Genomic DNA, 19,031 nt, shown 5'->3' on the forward strand with positions numbered 1-19,031 from the left:
CTTGTCATCAAAAATATGAATGGAATGACCTTGCTGGCGGATGTGGACCAAGGACAACAAGTTTCTCTTGAGCTGTGGGAGATATAGAACATGATCCAGAAGAATGTCTCGGAGACTAGGCAGTTTAAGCCTGATTGTGCCAAGCCCTGATGGCTTGATTTTTGATTGATCTGCAAAGTATACTGCTCCATCAACATTGTCAGTGAAATCTTCAAAAAAATATTTTCTATGAGTCATGTGGCAGGTTGCTCCTGAATCAAGCAACCAATCATTTTTCCATGAAGCAAGTGAAGCATTAAAGAAATCTTTATTTACTCCAATGTTACATTGTGCCTCAACATAGTGAGTGGATTCAGGTGCTTTACCTTTGTCTGTATCATCAATTTTACCTTTCTGTTGGTTTCTTTTTTGCGAAATTTTGTCCCATGGTTGCTTACATGTAGAGGCATCATGTGATCCATTTCTTTTCCAGCGAATGCAATGCAAATCTGCCTTTTCTCCTCGAGAATGTCCACCCCCCTGCCTTTGAAATATCTACCTCTTCCTCTTCGTCCACCTCTTCCTCTTGTAGAATCTTGAGAAAGATGCTTTTCTTTATGAGCAAGGCACACAGTCTCTTCAGAAGATTCATGGGCTATCTTCTTTCCAAAAGCTTTCTCTCTTTGAGCAAACTTTCTCACAAGAGAGTCAAAGGTTATATCTTTGAGATTTCCATTTTCTTGCAATGACTCAAGATAATTGTAGTAAGTAGGATAAAGTGCCTTGAGAAAAGTGATAAGAGGAATATCCAATTCAACCTTAGTAGATTTGATATCATGCATTATAGACTTTACTTCAGATGCAAGAGAAAGAGGATCGTTATTTTGCAGTTCAAGAGTGAAGAGTTTAATCATGAGTTGAACAACTTCAAGTGCAGAATGTGGGTCATACAGTTCTTTCAGCATTTGTAAGGCTTCAAAGGTAGTTGAATATGATGAAATATGGCAACTCACCTCTTCATTTATAGATGTTGTGATTAATTCATAAGCTTTGTTGTTCTTTTTTTCCCAAATGATGAGATCTTTGTTTGAGGTAGGTTGTACTCGGTCATTGTCTCCATCTCTGACACACACTCCTTTCCACAACTCATTGAAAATGAGGGTGGGTTTTATCATCTGGGACCATTCAGGATAGTTCTCCTTTCCAGTGAGAAATATTCCTACCATAGATATGATTGAATGCATACTGTAGCAGATAAAATTTCGGTTGCAAAACTTTGACTCTTAATGGAAAAAAAATATAGTTCTGATATAATGGGACAAAAGATTCAAATATCAATTTGCATGCTTCTGTACAATGTTAAAGCATAAAATATGGCAGTATAAAATACCCTCAACAGCACTGCGTTCACCAAAGAAAAACTGAAGAATGTAGTCCAGATGTATTTGGACTCTCAGATATTGTGTCATACATAGAAATATTTAGGTTATTTTCAAGAATAATTTGAGATAGATGTATCTCTGATTTTATGCCACATGAAATATGCCACAAAACTGCAAAAAGCTTAAGCGCTTCTCCAAATTTAATTCAATCCCTCTGAATTGCAAACCAAGATACAAAGATCCTTTTTTTATGGCGCGCATGTAACATTACCCACAGCTCCTTTCCAATTCCCAGCAATCGGCAGTCATACAATCTATCAATCTGTAGTTAATAGTCTTTCAATCTATCAAACCAACCTTAAAAAGGACATGCTATGACCATCAAAATGCAAAGAGATACGCTATACCCAAAATTCAAAGAGATATGCTATACCCGCAAACGAGCTCAAGAAATATGGCAATCGTTGGAGCAGCAACGGCATCAACCGCGAGCTCTACAAAGTTGGAGCAGCAACGACATCAACCGCAAGCTCTACAAAGTTGGAGCAGCAACGGTCAATACCCTTTCGACTTCTTCAAGACTCAATTAGCATATCAGTGCCATTCTGCCGAAACATCTGGTACCGTTGTAGAGAAAGATAAAATGGATGCTTTCATATCATATGAAAAGACCTTTTGTTCACCGCATTCTAGCTCAGGCCGTCAGAAAAGGCGCAATGTAGTTAGTCAATAGTCGTATGGGCTCTATCATATATTTTCCAGAATGTCTGGCAGATACTCTAGGAATCTATCAGCACCTACTGCGTTGAAGAAGAAAAGTGTGTAAAGCGAAATGGATCAAAGTTTCCATGAAGGCCATTAAACATATGCAGTGTGAACGGCCGAGACATGTGAGGACGTAAAGAGAGGGCAGAGACCTTGATGCAGGGCATGGAAAGCCGGGCAGCCTGCGTTAAAAAATCGTATATAAATGAATGTAAATGAGTGCAAATGAAACCAAGACTTGAAACCTGCGCAGGCGACGGCGCCAGAGGGGATATGCGGTGAAGCAATTCATGCAATGGAGGCGGCAGGTGCAATAACGCCCTCTTTATGTCAGTACAACGCCCCTTTTTTTTTGAAACGTTTATGAACAGTCAGACAGGATGGACAGCGCTGGATAGTGGAGCAGTATGGGCAGTATGGACAGTGGGGCAGCTACCATGTCAGGAGCAGCTAATTTTATGGAGGAGCTGCTCAGCTATATGGAGAGAAGACAAGGAGTTACAAGGGACACAAAGGCTAAAAAGAGCTGGCTCTGATACCATGTCAGGTTAGGCAGTAAATCCACAAAAAAAAAATGTTTCATGTATTCTATTCCATCAGATAGGTTTATTATATACATGAGGGAGAGACTATTCATTTCATCTCCCAATAACTATTGATATTTCGCATTTATTTATTTACATATATTTACCCAATCACAAGGATTAGGTGTCAATGAAAAAGAGTACTAAAAGAAACTCATAAAGAATTTCTAATCTATGTAATCGTGGTAAGATATTCATATCCATTGGTCAAAGAGTTACAAAATTTCAAAAAATGATACGGTTTTCTGTAGAGGTACCAAATTGGCAAATAGGCTTCTCAAAATACAATTTTCATTTTTCCTCCAAATAGAATAATATCTAAGACTAATTACAGAGACGAAACCCCAAGTTCACCTGTCTACTTTATCTGTCTTTGTTGAAGTTGGTTTTCCCTTTTCTTATGCATAGTTTTAGAAACAAACATTGCTTATATAGTTGCACTTTCAAATTGAGCAATATCTTCATTTTCTCATTGATAGAGAAAATTCCACTTGCTCTTATACACAGAAAATACAACAACCTGATTTACTAATCATATGTATTGTTAGGATATTCCAACACATAGGAAATAGTTAAGTACAACTTCGTCTAGTATAGAGTTAGGTATAGTTAAGTACGTTTTGTAACTTACAATCCGACGGTCACGATATGTAGTGATCCGACGGTTCATTCTGTCCTCGGTATTACCGACACTTGATCCGTGGCTTAACACCCAATTGGTCCATGATATCTATTTAAAGAGCATGGAGGGTGATTTGTAGGGTAATCCATCTATGAGAGAAGCATATGTAAATTTTCATTCTTCTATTAATAAATTGCCTGAAGTGTCCGCATTGGCTCAGGCCGTGGACTGTTTCCCTCTTTGAGGGTTTTAACCACGTCAAAATACTGGTGTATTGATCTGTGATCTGTTTGTGAGTGGTGTCCTTTGGTGTTCTGTCTGAGGAACTTACCCTGTAAATTCCTACATGGTATCAGAGCTATTTGAGGGCCGCGCCCATTGGTGATCCAAATCTGAAGCCGGTAGAACTGCATCCGACTGTCGTTTCCAAGATCTACTGTTTCTGACTACTTTCGGGCCGAGAGGACTACTCTGTTGTGTTGGGAGCATCTGTTCCAGTGAGGAACCCCTTTCATTTCACGCGAAAACGTTTTCGGTAGCCCTAGCTGCGTCATTTTAAGATCTGGAGGTATACAATGTTTATTTGCAGTTTACAATTATTCTCTCTCTGTTTATTTCGTTTTCAGTTTATTTAGATTATTTTATTACAGGATCGAGCCACAAGGTTCGTTTTTGAAAATATTTAGTTTCCGGGTAAAGCTAACTTCGAGCCGCAAGGTTCGTTTTTTTTTTGTATGTCCGTGTTGGGTTTTGTGTTTTTTGTTTTGTAGGGAAAAAGAGCTTTCTCAAAGCAAGCACGCAACCCAAAGCATCAACCTCTCTCTCTCTCTCTCTCTCTCTCTCTCTGGGTGGATTTTTTCATTTCCGCACATTCTCGCACTTCGTCGGTGACTTCGTCAAATTTTTTTTCAAAAAGCCATAACTTCTTCATCCGGAAGCCGTTTTCAGAACCATTTTTTTTAAATGGCGTAATTTTTTGAGATATTTCCATTGGTACACTTAGGTTCAACATCTACAGCTTCATTTTCTGTTAAAAATGGAAATTCCATGCCAAGTCATTCTTGATAGCACTAACTACTTCCAATGGTGGTCCTACATTGTGGATTTACTTAGAAGTAAAGGTCTTTACAGAATAGCCACAGGCCAAGAGAACAAACCAAAAGATGAAGATAAGGCAGCTGAATGGGAAAATAGGCAAGACCAAGCACGTGGGTTGATAGGGATGTCTATTTCTCCAGATCTTCGATTCCATATTGCAGAACTTGATACTCCTAATGAAGCACTGCAACAAATTACTAAAGTCTTTGGAATTAAAAATGAACTTAAAGCCCATCAACTTGAAAATGAATTGCTTACATTGGACCCCAATAATTTTTCTTGCATTGAAGATTTTTTGTCCAAGTTCAAGACCCTTAGACTTCTCTTGGAAAGTGTTAAGATTAAGAAAGAAGATAGTAGCCTTATCTACTCCATTCTTACTAAGTTGGGACCAGCCTATTCTGTGTTTGTTCCCACCTTCCATTCTACAAGAGAAGCCTTCATTTCTCAAGGACAAACCTACAAGTCCCCTTCCTTTGATTCCTTATGTGATTCTTTAATAAGAGAACAAGAAAAACTCTTACACCTTGGTCTTCTTCATCTTCGAAACTCTTCTAAGAAAGCGTTAGCCGCCCAGCAGCAACCAAATCCAAAGAATCCTAAGAAGTTGTATCCTAAAAAGAATGGTCCTAAGCAATTTCAGCCTCAAAATGAAAAATCATTTCAACAAAATGATAAGACAAATAAAAACAAAGGGAAGAAGACTAATATACATTGCAACTTTTGTAATCGAGATGGCCACTTAGAATCCAAATGATTTAAGAAGATGGAAGCCTTGGAAGCAACAATGAAGAAGCATAACATCCTTTTGGAGCAATCTTCAACTTCAACTTCATCTTCAGGAATGGCACTTTCTGCATGTGGTTGTCAAGCATCTCGGTCTGGCTATGCACTAAATGTATCTGCTTCTTCTCATTCTCATGAGTGGCTCATTGATTTTGGAGCTTCTTATCACATGGCGAAAAACAAAGCCATGTTTTCTTCTTTAAATGATTGTAACACCAAAAATATATATGTTGGTGATGATAGATCTCTTAGTGTTGTAGGGACTAGAACTGTTCATCTAGACAATGGTCAGTTTAATGATGTATTATGTGTTCCAACCTTATCTTGCAACCTTCTATCTGTATATCAGATAACCCATTTAGGTGAAGGTAAAATTGTTGAATTTTCACCTCACAATGTTGTAATTAAGGACCTAAGAGATCCTAGACAGATTTTAGCTACTGGAATTGCTGATGATTCTACAAGGTTGTATAAGTTTCACAACTTTGGGTCATAAAATCTTCCCTCAGTATTTGTTGCTCATAATGATGAAGTGAGCAAACTTTGGCATGAGCGATTTGGTCACTTAAACTATCGCTCTCTTCAGAATCTATGTAAAGAAAATATGGTGAAAAGTCTTCCAATGGTATCTTGCAGAGATGGTGTTTGTTCCGGATGTGTACTCGGAAAATATCATCGAGACAGTTTTGAAAAACATGCCTCTTGGCACGCCTCAGCCCCTTTACAGCTCGTGCATAGTGATTTATGTGGTCCACTTCCAGTTGCTTCATTCTCTGGCTACAAGTATTTCTTAACTTTCATTGATGATTTCTCCAGACGCACCTGGGTATACTTCTTAAAACTCAAGAGTGTAGTATTTAACATGTTCTTGGCCTTTAAGGCCTTTGTTGAAAAACAATCTGGACATCAAATTCTTAAGCTAAGATCTGATAATCGCGGAGAATATATTAAAAACACATTCATCAACTTTTTCACTGAGAATGGAATTCAAAGGCAACATACCGTTCCATATACTCCACAACTTAATGGTGTAGCTGAAAGGAAGAATTGCACCTTAAAGGAAATGGCTAATTGTATGCTTCAATCTAAAGGACTTAGTCTTAATTATTGGGCAGAAGCAATTATCTGTGCAAATTACATAATAAATCGCACTCCTACTAAGGTTTTAAAGAATATCACTCCGGAAGAATCATGGAGCTCAATCAAACCAGATGTAAGTCACTTTCGTGTCTTTGGAAGTGAAGCATCGGCCCATATTCCAGATGAGAAACATAAAGCTTTAGAACCTAAGAGTGAAAAATGTATTTTTGTTGGATATTCTGAAGATGTCAAAGGATATAGACTTATTCCACTTAAGTCCAAAAATGTTATCATTAGAAGAGATGTAAAGTTTGTTGAAAATGTATCGGCCTGCGAGCCTAGTTCGGCGGATGTGCCACCTCTCCCTATCTCTTCTACTTTTGAAAATATTTCTTCTTCAGATGATGAAATTGAGGATGAAAATCCTCCACCACCTTCTCAGGATCCTCCTTTAGCTCCTCAGCTTCCAAAATGGGTCCGTGCTACTTGGGATGCAGCAGGTGATCTTGTCGGTGATCCTACAGATCAGCGACATACACGTTCTCAGTTCGAGAGAGCCTCTTCTTTATTGGCTCAAGCTTCAGTGAATTATGATCCTGACACCTTTGCAGAAGCTTCAGGCCATCCAGATTGGGAAGCAGCTATGAATGAAGAATATCATTCATTATTGGAAAATGATACATGGGATCTTGTTCCTCTACCAAAGGGATGAAAACTTGTTAGATGCAAATGGGTTTACAGAACCAAGTATGGACCAGATGGGAAAGTTGATAAACATAAAGCTCATCTTGTTGCTAAGGGTTTTTCACAAGTTGAAGGCATTGACTATACTGAAACCTTCTCCCCTGTTGCCAAAATGAACTCTATCTGCCTTGTTCTTTCCCTTGCTACTTCTTTCAAATGGGAAGTCCATCAGATGGATGTTAAATCCATCTTCTTGCATGGGGACTTGCACGAAGAAATATATATGGAACAGCCTGTTGGCTTTATACAAATAGACTCCAGCCTTCTATGTCGGCTTAAGAAATCCCTTTATGGTCTCAAGCAAGCTCCTCGAGCTTGGTATGCCAAAATGGATAACCTTCTTTTAGAATCTGGCTCATCTAGGTGTCATTCTGACAATATTGTCTACACCAAGAAAGTGGGCAAGTCTCTTATCATTCTTGTTCTTTATGTTGATGATCTTATCCTGACTGGTAGTGATCCCAACCTTATAAGCCATGTGAAGTCTAGCCTTAAAAGGAAGTTTGAAATGACAGACTTAGGACACTTACATTATTTTCTTGGTCCTCAAGTCTTGCAATCCAAGGAAGGTATTTCCCTTTCTCAATCCAAGTATGCCTGTGATATTCTACGCCATTTTCACATGGAAGACTATAAGCCAGCCCCTTCTCCCTTTCATTCTGGAGTCAAACTTTCATTCACATGTACTTCTCCTGAAGTTGATGCTACCTTATACCGTCAACTTGTAGGAAAACTTTTGTATCTAACCCATACTCGTCCTGACCTTTCCTTTGCTGTTGGCCTTGTTGCTCGGTTTATGCAAAACCCACATGAAAGTCATTGGAAAGAAGCTAAAAGAATACTTCGTTATGTTCGAGGTACAGTTCAATTTGGGATTCATTACAGTGTCGTAGTAGCTCCTCTATTGGTTGGTTTCACTGATTCCGATTGGGCTAGTGACCCTGATGATCGGAAGTCTACTGCAGGTTATGTGTTCACTCTTGGTTCAGGACCTATTACATGGGCTTGCAAGAAACAAGGTGCCATTTCTCTTTCTTCAGCAAAAGCAGAGTATCGTGGTGCCGTAGAAGCTAGTAAGGAAGCCTTGTGGCTTCGTCAGATCCTGTCAAAGTTTGGCTTTCAGCAGCAACATCCGACTACACTTTGGTGTGATAATCAAAGTGCCATTTAGCTATGCAAAGATCCAATCCAACATCAGCGTAGCAAACACATTGAACTGCACATGCACTTCATCAGAAAGCTCATTCACGACCATGTTCTTGAAGTGCAATATTGTTCAACAGATGATCAAGTTGCAGACATCTTTACAAAGGCTCTCACAGAGGCGAAGTTCACTAAACTTTGATTTATGGTTGGAGTTCAGGAAGTTGTCACTAAGGGGGGATAGGCTCTAGTTCCTCCTTCCTTCTCCTATTGTGTCATATTTCTAAATCCCTCAATCCTATCCCAAGTTGTTCTTAAGGGGGGATGTTAGGATATTCCGACACATAGGAAATAGTTAAGTACAACTTGGTCTAGTATAGAGTTAGGTATAGAGTTAGGTAAAGTGTGTTTCTTTACTATGTACATTTTGTAACTTACAATCCGACGGTCACGATATGTAGTGATCCGACGGTTCATTCTCTCCTCTGTATTACCGACACTTGATCCGTGGCTTAACACCCGATTGGTCCATGATATCTATTTAAAGAGCATGGAGGGTCATTTGTAGGGTAATCTGTCTATGAGTGAAGCATATGTAAATTTTCATTCTTTTATTAATAAATTGCCTGAAGTGGCTACATTGGCTCAAGGCGTGGACTGTTTCGCTCTTTGAGGATTTTAACCACGTCAAAATACTGGTGTATTGATCTGTGATCTGTTTGTGAGCGGTGTCCTTTGGTGTTCTGTCTGAGGAACTTACCCTGTAAATTCCTACATGTATGATGTGCAATCCCCACTCAGATACCTCATCTCATAAACCAATTCCGAGCCTTCTGGATCTTCTCCGAAGTCCACTAGGAAATTCAGGTTAATTGCTAGTAAACCTTTCTCAGTGTCGCAATCAATATAAAACATATGGGAGCCATTCTGTGGTAGTTCAGGGTAGAGTTGTTTTTCGCATCGACTATATAATGAATTGGAAACATAAAGGCGCTTTCCATCCAAAATTAATTGGATCATTTGTGGTCCTACCCTCAACTGTTTACCTTAAAAATATATATTCCAAAAATATGTTAAAGGATTTCCCAGTCTTTTATGCATCTGCAAGTGTTTGGGCAATGTCTCTCTCATTGAAAGAAATTTATTGCCCAAAAAAATACAAAATGATACAACACTAATTTACGGTCTTAAGAGGTATCTTAAACATTCTTGGATAAATTAAAACAAAATGCTTTAGGTGTTAGGAGATCTCTCTAGGGTAATTTGGTTCAATAATTATTTCCTTAATGAACCTTGATAAAAAAAAGTCGAACAACAGATTGTGAATGCTCCAAAGAGTCTAAAAGTTCATCTTTCTCAAAAAGAAACCCTTTTCTGGACTTGAACATCCTTTCTAAGCCACACTATGAAACTACAAATGACCTAGTTTTCATGCATTTCTATTTAGTGTTAACTGGAATTTGGCAACACCATCGAACTTTTTTATGGATCCCTATAGCCAGTTGTACCTTCCATAGTATATGTCGACAAGGATTTTAATCATTTAGGAAACCTCACTTATTGTGGTTCTCTTTTATCTTGGTTTATCTCCATGGATTGGTTCACTAATCTTTTCTACAAGAAACTATTTTCGACTTTATTCATATTATTTACATTGATAATTTGTTGATGTTGTTTGTGATGTGTGTAGCATGGCAGCTATTTGTTTCTGCTATTTTCTTGAGTGCTACCCATGATATAATATAAATGGATATGAGGGCATCAAATGATTTGAACTCGTGCAATTATTTGCAAGAGTAATAATTGGGCCATCTGATTTGAAGCTTTTCCCCATTGTTTTGTTTCTTGACTCTGCCAAACAAGGCTAAGAGGTGGAAGAAGATATTAATGTGGATAACCATATGTCAAAGTAGTATTTTCCATGTTGCATTAGCAGTAGGCCATTTGACATTACATTCATCAATCGCTGAAATGGGTTGGTTTTATATTGTAAAATTCTACTGTATTATTGATTGAAAATTGTTGTTTTGCCAAAACGTTAGTTCGTTACTCTATATATTCATTATATGTAACATGAGATTATGGGTTTTATCATACATTCTCGATTTGGAATGATGCCACAGGATATTTATAAGAGATTTTTCTTAAGAAATATGACTATCCTTTCTATTTGGTGAGCACTACCTTGTGTTTAATGCATAGTATTTAAATAAATGCCTGATTGGAGGCCTCAATGAGTGTTTTATTATTTGTAAAATGTGGTAGATATTCAAGTATTTGACTATATTTAGTTATGTAACATGATTCTTTTGGATTTTTATTGTGCATGCTAGAAATTGCAAAAATGCTATTGGATATCCTTTTACGAATTTCCTCTTAAGTATCATTAATAATATTTTAATTTGGTTGATGTCTCACCATAATGAATATGATGTCATTTGAGTAGATGTCTAATTGTTAATGTGAATGTGTGGTTTTATAAATGTGTCTGACACCCTTTTTTATGTTAACTTAGATGAAGCAGTTGTTCAGTATGCATGTTCCATGCATCGTTAGCTATCCTGACTCCACATAATAGATTTTTGTTATCTTTATTTCCCATTCCTAATATCACTAGATTATTCAAAATATAAAATGAATTTCTGCATTTGATTGTCATGCATTGGGTGCTCAACCAAGAGTTTATCAACCATGTTTTATAATTCCTAATTGAATTTTGAAAATTATCTAGGTTAGCTAACAAGGCAGTTGAAATAATCCTTACAACTTCTCATGAACTTGTCGTGTTGTCATGTTTTATGTATTGCTTATGGATATTATAATTCAATGAGATATCATGTTTTATATTATTATTATTTATATTCCTCAACTATAATGCAAAGGTACAAATTTATCATGACACACATTATTCGTTTTGAGTACAAAGATGCATTCCCTTTTATATATGTGTCAATTTATTCATCCCTAATTATGATCTTGATTGATTTTATTAGTCATAGTTGAAAAAAATGGTGGAGTTTCTAGCATGGTCTAGAGTCTGACTCTCTCTAATAAGTCAAATTTCCAATAACCAAGAGATCTTCATGCACTTGCTAAGTTTCTAGTCAGATATTAACCTATGATTATCTTGTAGGCTATTTGTTTCATGGGAGTCGAACTTGTGGGAAGATTGCCAATTCATTAGTGTCATAAAAATGTCAAAAAAGGTTATGAATGAAACTCGGATACTCCAACATTTTTAAGTGTTTCAACATTGTCGTCAATAATGAGAAAAAATATACTCACTTTGTAGCCCTAATATAATGGTATTTGTCTCTATATTGTATTTCTAGAATGTCATGGGGAAAATATTATTGAGCCGTGATTTTAGTATGGTATTGAATTTGGATTAGAATTGAATATAAATAATTGTAGGGTAGACCACTCACTGCCTAGGATCTACTGCTAGTATACTTGAATCCATTTAGAAGTTTGTATTGCATATTGGCTTGAAAAGCTCCTATCAAGGTCAGATTTAGTGAAATCGATGGTGACATCAATGAGTCTATATTGTTGGTGATAGCTGGTAATGCTATGAAGAAAGCAATGGAATATTGAATATGATGATTCTCAAGGAAATGAATTTAAAAAATTTCCATTCTATGTTACGGCCACATCCTAGTTTTATCAGGAGCATGATTTTGAAACTGGATACATGGTCATAACTTGACAAAGAATAGATTATATGAAATATGAAATTGTTATGCAAGAACCAGCTCTAAAAATTGCGTTTACCCAGTAGTTGTAGGTTGATTGACTAAGTATTTAGGAGAAATTATGGAGGGAGTAGTGAATCAAATTTCAACTAAAGGAATTGTTAGTTTCTGATTGAGAAAAATGCAGGCATTTTATGAGAGTAAATCCTTAGTGTGTGCTTATTGGTAGAGAATATATTGTACATGTTGCAACATTAATAAATCAACATGATATTAGGGAACTTCTCTTGGGATTAATGTTTAAATCTGTTTTTTCTTGGCTTTTTGTGATTTTGTTTTTTGAGCATATTAAAGGCAATATATCACATTGCTTTTGTCAATCCCTCTAAAAGTGTAAAATATGGTCCTTTATGTTCACTCTATATCTTATGTGCTTTTCCATAGTAATAGATAACCTCAACCATTTCTTTGTATTTCACTTCCCTAGTGACACGAAGAGGTTACTCAAAATGAAATGGGGTAGAGTCAGGTCATCATACCAAAGAGTGGTCAATTAAAGTTGTGCATCCAGTGAAGGACGGATAATGTCCTCATATGGTAAACCTACTCAAATGTGTTAGATAATGTCTTGATATCGTGACATGCTCAAGCTTACTGTTGCTGTAATTATGTTTGCTTTCAGGTAGTGATATTCATTCACCTTTACCGTTCTTTTATGTTTTTCATCAATCGTATTGTCATAAAGACAAGCACATCCCAAATTAGGTCTTCATCAACACAAGAGAGCTTACCATCTATAATAACTCCAATGAATCATTAGGGGAATTTTGATGTCTAAAATGAGACTCCAAAGGAAATTATAAAATAATAGTAGAAGTAATAAAATAATATTAGATTACATGATCAACTTTTAGAGGGAAAAAAGAAAAAACTATTTTTTCAACTTGTATTTTCAACTTATCTCCCTATGGGTTTACTCTAATTTCGAGCGGAGACACTCGTTGGATGAATAATATTATTCCTCATCCAAGGAGTACCCATGTTGCATACTTTTGATGGACCCTACTACATGAAAAATAATAGATACACGAAAAACGTGATTGCAATCATGTCTTTTCATGTATTTCTCATTTTTTGTGTAGCAAGGTCCATAAAAAATATCCAGCATGGGTACTCCTTGAATGAGGAATTAAATTTTACATCCAACAAGTACTCCCACTCTAAATTTGAGTAAAAACCTAGGGAGATAAGTTGAAAATAAGAGTTGAAAAAATAGTTTTGTTATTTTATTATTTTTTAATATTTTTATTTTTTTACTCGAAAAATGTGAATCATCCCCTGTTGTTGACATCATCATCCTAAATACGATTTGTTCTTATAAAGTTTATTTTCGTGGTACATTTTTCTTTGGAGGCCCATTTTAGACCTCAAAATTCCCCTAATGACACCCACAACCCTAAATCCCTACCGAAATTATTGGTCAATCCAAAGTAGAACATCTGCAAAGAGACACCGATAGGATTGTTAAATTGAAAAAAATGTTTTTTGGTTTCTACAATGAAGCAATAATTGATATATTAAATTCAAATAGAATTTTTGTTTTCGTTGTTTTTTATACCACTTAAAATATGAGCTATCTTTGATGCTTTCAATTATAATCTCTATTTTCAAACATGGGAAATGAGTCAATGACACCTCAACCCAACATTAAAAGCGCCAAAAATTATTTTTAAACATCAAGGATACAATTTGAATTTTCAAGAAAATGAATGAAGGTTGGAAACGTATATAAAATCCTGAAAAAAAATATCATTTCTTCTCTTTTGCATGAGGGTATAAATGCATCTAAGGATTGGAAAAGAGTTATATATGAATTCTTAAGAAAACAAAAGAGGGATAAATTTTTGGTTTCTAAGCAAAACCCAAAAGAGCGTTGAAGATTGGATCTGATGCATGACTTTTCATCTTCAAATGTTTACCTTGCTACCTTTGAAAACCAAATAACCCCACCCATAAAAAACACCAAACAAGGGAAAAACCTCCAAATCAAGCCCCAAGATGATACACCATAATCCACAAATGAAAAATACAAAACATATGGCATACATGTCTAAAATGTGCTCCTCATACAACTTTTAAAATTTAACGAACATATCAATGTCTCTTTGCACATTTTGTGGTAATTTCTAGTTGGTATGTGTGGTCTTTATATACACATGATTGGATCATTATAAGGTGTGAAATCCAACAAAAAAATTTCTATTGATATCTTTCTATGTGAAACGTTCAATGAATATAAGTGCTTTTTTTCTAGTTTTGTTTTTTTAGTTCAGTTTTTCTCCTCTACCTTTCCATTACTTAAACAGTATTTCCTTAAAAATGGAGAATTTATCTCTTTCAGGATATCATTGTGTCAGCTTGTTTTCCAGGAGAGTTGAACTTACCACTTCTATAAGTGACTTATCTAAATGACTATTTTCCTCTCCTGGTGATATGAGACCAATTGGTTCTCTTTAATGTTAACAATGTGACTTATGACATGTGACAACAACACCTTACCGATGGAATATGAATTTGGTGAAGTAGAATAACCAACAAGTTTATTTTATTTCCAAATGGCACCCATGTGAAATATTATATAGATTACAAAGTTTCTTGATCATAGTAGATCTACCAGTGTAACATCGATTTTCTAGAAATATTCAACATATGACCTGATGCCCTAGTTCGTATCAAACATGATTGCATCTACAAATTCTTTCTTCCCCTGATGCACGATTGTATATTCATTACCTAAAGGTTAACTCAACTTGACTTTCCATTAAATTGATCTTTTAATGACATGTGGTAGTGCATTCCACGTGCTCTATTTTAATATTTTAGTCATGGTTTTGTTAGAGAAGATCCCACACGGCCTCAAATGATTTATGAATATTTCAGAATGAGTGAGATCAAACTACTTTTATTTGTCAAATTTCCAAAAATGTTTTGGAATAGTCAATCCATATTAAAATGAGTGCAAGACAATATTATTTTGTGATACTCTTGTGATAGGTACACTGCATCAATACTTGGTTACTCATACCCTAGGTCATGTCATCATTCTCACTGTCATTCTCATTTTTTGATTAACAGATTTATCCGTAGCCTCATCCTCATTTTTCTGATGGCTCCGAATGAATTATCCTTGTAAGGGCCCTCGCTTGCACTCACTTCAAGGGTATGGCATCTTTTCCTCTCATCCATTACTCTTTGAGCATACATTCCTCTTCTTCGTTAGAATTTAACATTTAATGTGTCCACTTGTAAGATACGGTCACGGCCTTCTCCTCAAGTTCAAGCAATTTGTTATATACAGTTTACAGCTCCATAACATTAAAATTTACAATCGTTGTATATTTTATTTTATTTGTCTCGAGATCTCACTAGGAAGTAACCAACCTACATTCTTTCTTCGGTGGTTCATTATGAATTATTCTTGTTTGGAAATCTCGTGACCTCAATACGAGAGAGATGTCAAATGTTGTGCAGCTACTAGTAGTTCTTATAATATTGGTCCCCCAAAGACACCAGAAATTGAGAGATATGCAACCACCTTTTAAACAAAATTATATAACACTAAGTGCAAACAGATTTTAATTTATGTGCAAAATATCTGAAAATATAGACCAGGCCCACAACTATCCATATATGGAATTTTAAATAATAAGAGTACAAGACATCTTGTCCAAACTATAAATCCTTCCAAAATGGTCTATTCTAGAAGTACAAAGTACCCATCACTTCAAGCCCACTGAACTGAACTGAAGCTATGTATCACAAATGCGCATTCATACATGCACATATAAATAGTTACTTATGTCAACCATAATTGTTGTGTTATTCAACAATTCAACCCATTGTGTTCAATAAATGAAACCCAACCCATTAAATTTCCCATTAAAATAGATCAGATCAAAGAACATGGATCAACCATAGCAAATTCCCAGCCATTGGATCACATCCAAATTAATCAAGATCACACATTCAAAATTAATTGACTGCAATTTGTGTCAATCCTTTCTACCCACCAAATTCAAGTGAAAAAAACTATAAAGGAGTTAAACCCTCGCTGATGTTTTAGTTGTAACATTCAAGAAATTTGCAAGCACTAGAGACATACCATCACAAAACATTTCACAGTATATTCAGGTTATTTATTTCAGATTTTTCACAGTTTACTTCCCATATAGACTATATTATAATTTATTTAAATGATGGAACTTAAATAATTTTCCAATATTTTGATTATGTAAACTAGAGGCTATAGTGTAATGAATGGTTGATGCATTTCAACATTCTGATTAATGCTTTTAATTTGTCTCAAAGTATACAAGGATGTCTTAATAATATTAAGAACCAATACAACCACAAAAACAACCATGTCAATCATTTCACCTAAGATTAGACTATTTGGATATGAATTTTCTACAAATAGCCACACAAACTAGTTACTTTTATTCTAAATGCTATTAGATCATTTTGATTTACTATAGATTAAAGATAAGAGTATGCAACTTAGGTTTCATTTTCATATGAGGTAGGTATGGAAATCCAATGAGAATATAGGCCCTCAATTCTTTAATATGGTTACATATATTATTACTGAGGTTGGAACTAATGTTCAAAATCTGCGAGTATTCAAAGCACATCATATCATATTTAGAAAAAACTAAACTGACGTATAGAGGTAAGAGTATGGGACTCAAATGAAAATATAGGCCCTCAATTCTTTAATATGTTTATAGATTTGATTATTACGGTTGGACTAATGTTAAAAATCTATGAGTATTCAAAGCACATTAGGCCATATTTAGAAAAAATGAAACTGACTCATAAAGATAAGAGCATGGAATTTAGGTGTTTTTTTTCATATGAGGATGGTATGGAACTCCAATGAAAATAGAGGCCCTGGATTCTTTAAGATGCTTATAGATTTGATTACTGAGGTTGGAACTAATGTTTAAAATCTCTGAGTATTCAAAGCACATCAGATCATATTTAGAAAAAAATGAACCAACGTATAGAGATAAGAGTATGCAATTTAGGTGTTAATTTCATATGATGGCATGGAACTCCAATGAAAATATAGGCCCCGAATTCTTTAATATGCTTATAGATTTTATTACTAAGGTTGGGACTAATGTTTAAAATCTATGAGTATTTAAAGCACATTAGGCCATATTTAGAAAAAACTGAACCGATGTATAGAGATAAGAGTATGCAATTTAGGTGTCATTTTCATATGAGGAGGGTATGCAACTCAAATGAAAATACAGACCTTGAGTTATTTAACATGCTTATAGATTTGATTACTGAGGTTGGAACTAGTTTTTAAAATCTGTATTATTCAAATCACATCATACCATATTTAGAGAAAACTGAAATGACATATCGAGATAAGAGTATACAATTTAGGTGTCCTTTTCATACAAGGAGGGTATGGAACTCCAATGAAAATATAGGCCCTAAATTATTTAAAATGCTTATAGATTTGATTACTAAGGTTGGAACTAATGTTCAAAATATGTGAGTATTCAAAGCACATCATATCATGTTTACAAAAAACTGAACCGACATATAGAGATAATTAATGTTTTCAAAAATCAAGGCAACAAAAATACACTGTGGCCATGGAGAGGTTCAACTAAAAATTTTGTTCCATCCTATGGATTCTCTACTTATTGCTTATATCCAAAAATGAGGGGGAGCTAAACTACAATTGGGCCTAACAATTTCAGTGACATTAACAGGTACATCGATTGACCATACAAAAGGTCATATTATCCTTTGTAGTGGGTGTCCAAAATTTTGTGTTTGTATAAATGTTGAAAAATACACCTCAAAAAGGAACATATTTACAAAACATGCGAAGATCTAAAGTTAATGAAGGGCATTCCTACTCATTGTTTTCTTCAACACCTGAGCTAATAGACATTTTGATTTTGGAGGTGGTTGACTGAGGGCTCCTAGAAAAATTTGAAACATGTTGATGCAAAACACAAAAATTAGCCTCTTGAGTTTTCAATCTCTCTCTTTTACTACATTAGAGTTTCCATTATACTTGCAAGCCCACTCCTATGATTTTCCTCTTAAGCATGATTTTCTCTTGTTGTAGTGAAAATAGAGGTCCTATTATTTGCAAAAAGAGTAGTGTCCTGATTCAATTCATTCCAATCTCTAAAGAAAACTACTAAGAATCCCCTAATTCAAGTGATCCTCTATATTATCCTTAGTGAACCAGAATTACTGCTAATTTGAAATGAGAGAACACAAATGAACAATTGCAAAATTAATAGAGCTACTCAGCTTCTCAGCTAGAAAATTTGTGAAACACTCCAATAATTCACTGAACACAGATTGGGGAGAGATTCTGCTAGGATTACCACCTCTGAGGATATAACAATAGAAATGAATTGATCGTGTCTATTTTTATACATTGAATTACTCAACTAGTTTTTTTTTGTACACCCACTTCAAACCAATTTTGATTTTATATTTTTTAACATCAAAAAGATCCCATGTCTCATTCCCTTGAACAACTTCAATCTATTCAATCATGGCTTGTACCTAATGCTCCTCTTTTACTAGTTCTTCAATAAAATTATGATCATAGGATAATAGCGAAAAATTAGCTTGTTGATCCATGCCATCAGAGTGTCCATATATTTCTCTTAAGCTTCTTGTTCTATGACTTCTCAAGAAACATTTTGTCTCACTGCTAGAAGGAGGAATATTTCTCTAATTTCCCACTCAATCTATTGACTCTTTGCTAGAAGAAAATATTTTTTTCTTCACACCTCTAACCCTGCTAATATTGTTACAGGAAATTTCTATCGTGGACTTTCCACCTGTTCATTTTGTGGGAGAGATGGATATATTCTACCCATTTCTTCATTTTCTTAGTCATTAAATAATTTTCCTCCAAGTATTTTGCATCTTTAATCACCACAAATTTCTTACTAAAATGAGTATATAACCTATAGGTTTTGGACTATTCATTGTAACTAATAAAAATGAATTGTTCACTCTTGTTGTCAAGTTACCTCTTTAGCTCTTACAGGAGATGTCTATATGCAATACAACTAAAATGAGAGACACTTGATTTTGTGCC

The sequence above is a fragment of the Pinus tabuliformis genome, chromosome X, assembly GCF_031772625.1.
Source record: "Pinus tabuliformis cultivar Carrire ecotype Pingquan chromosome X, CPIR1, whole genome shotgun sequence".
Taxonomy (NCBI): domain Eukaryota; kingdom Viridiplantae; phylum Streptophyta; class Pinopsida; order Pinales; family Pinaceae; genus Pinus; species Pinus tabuliformis.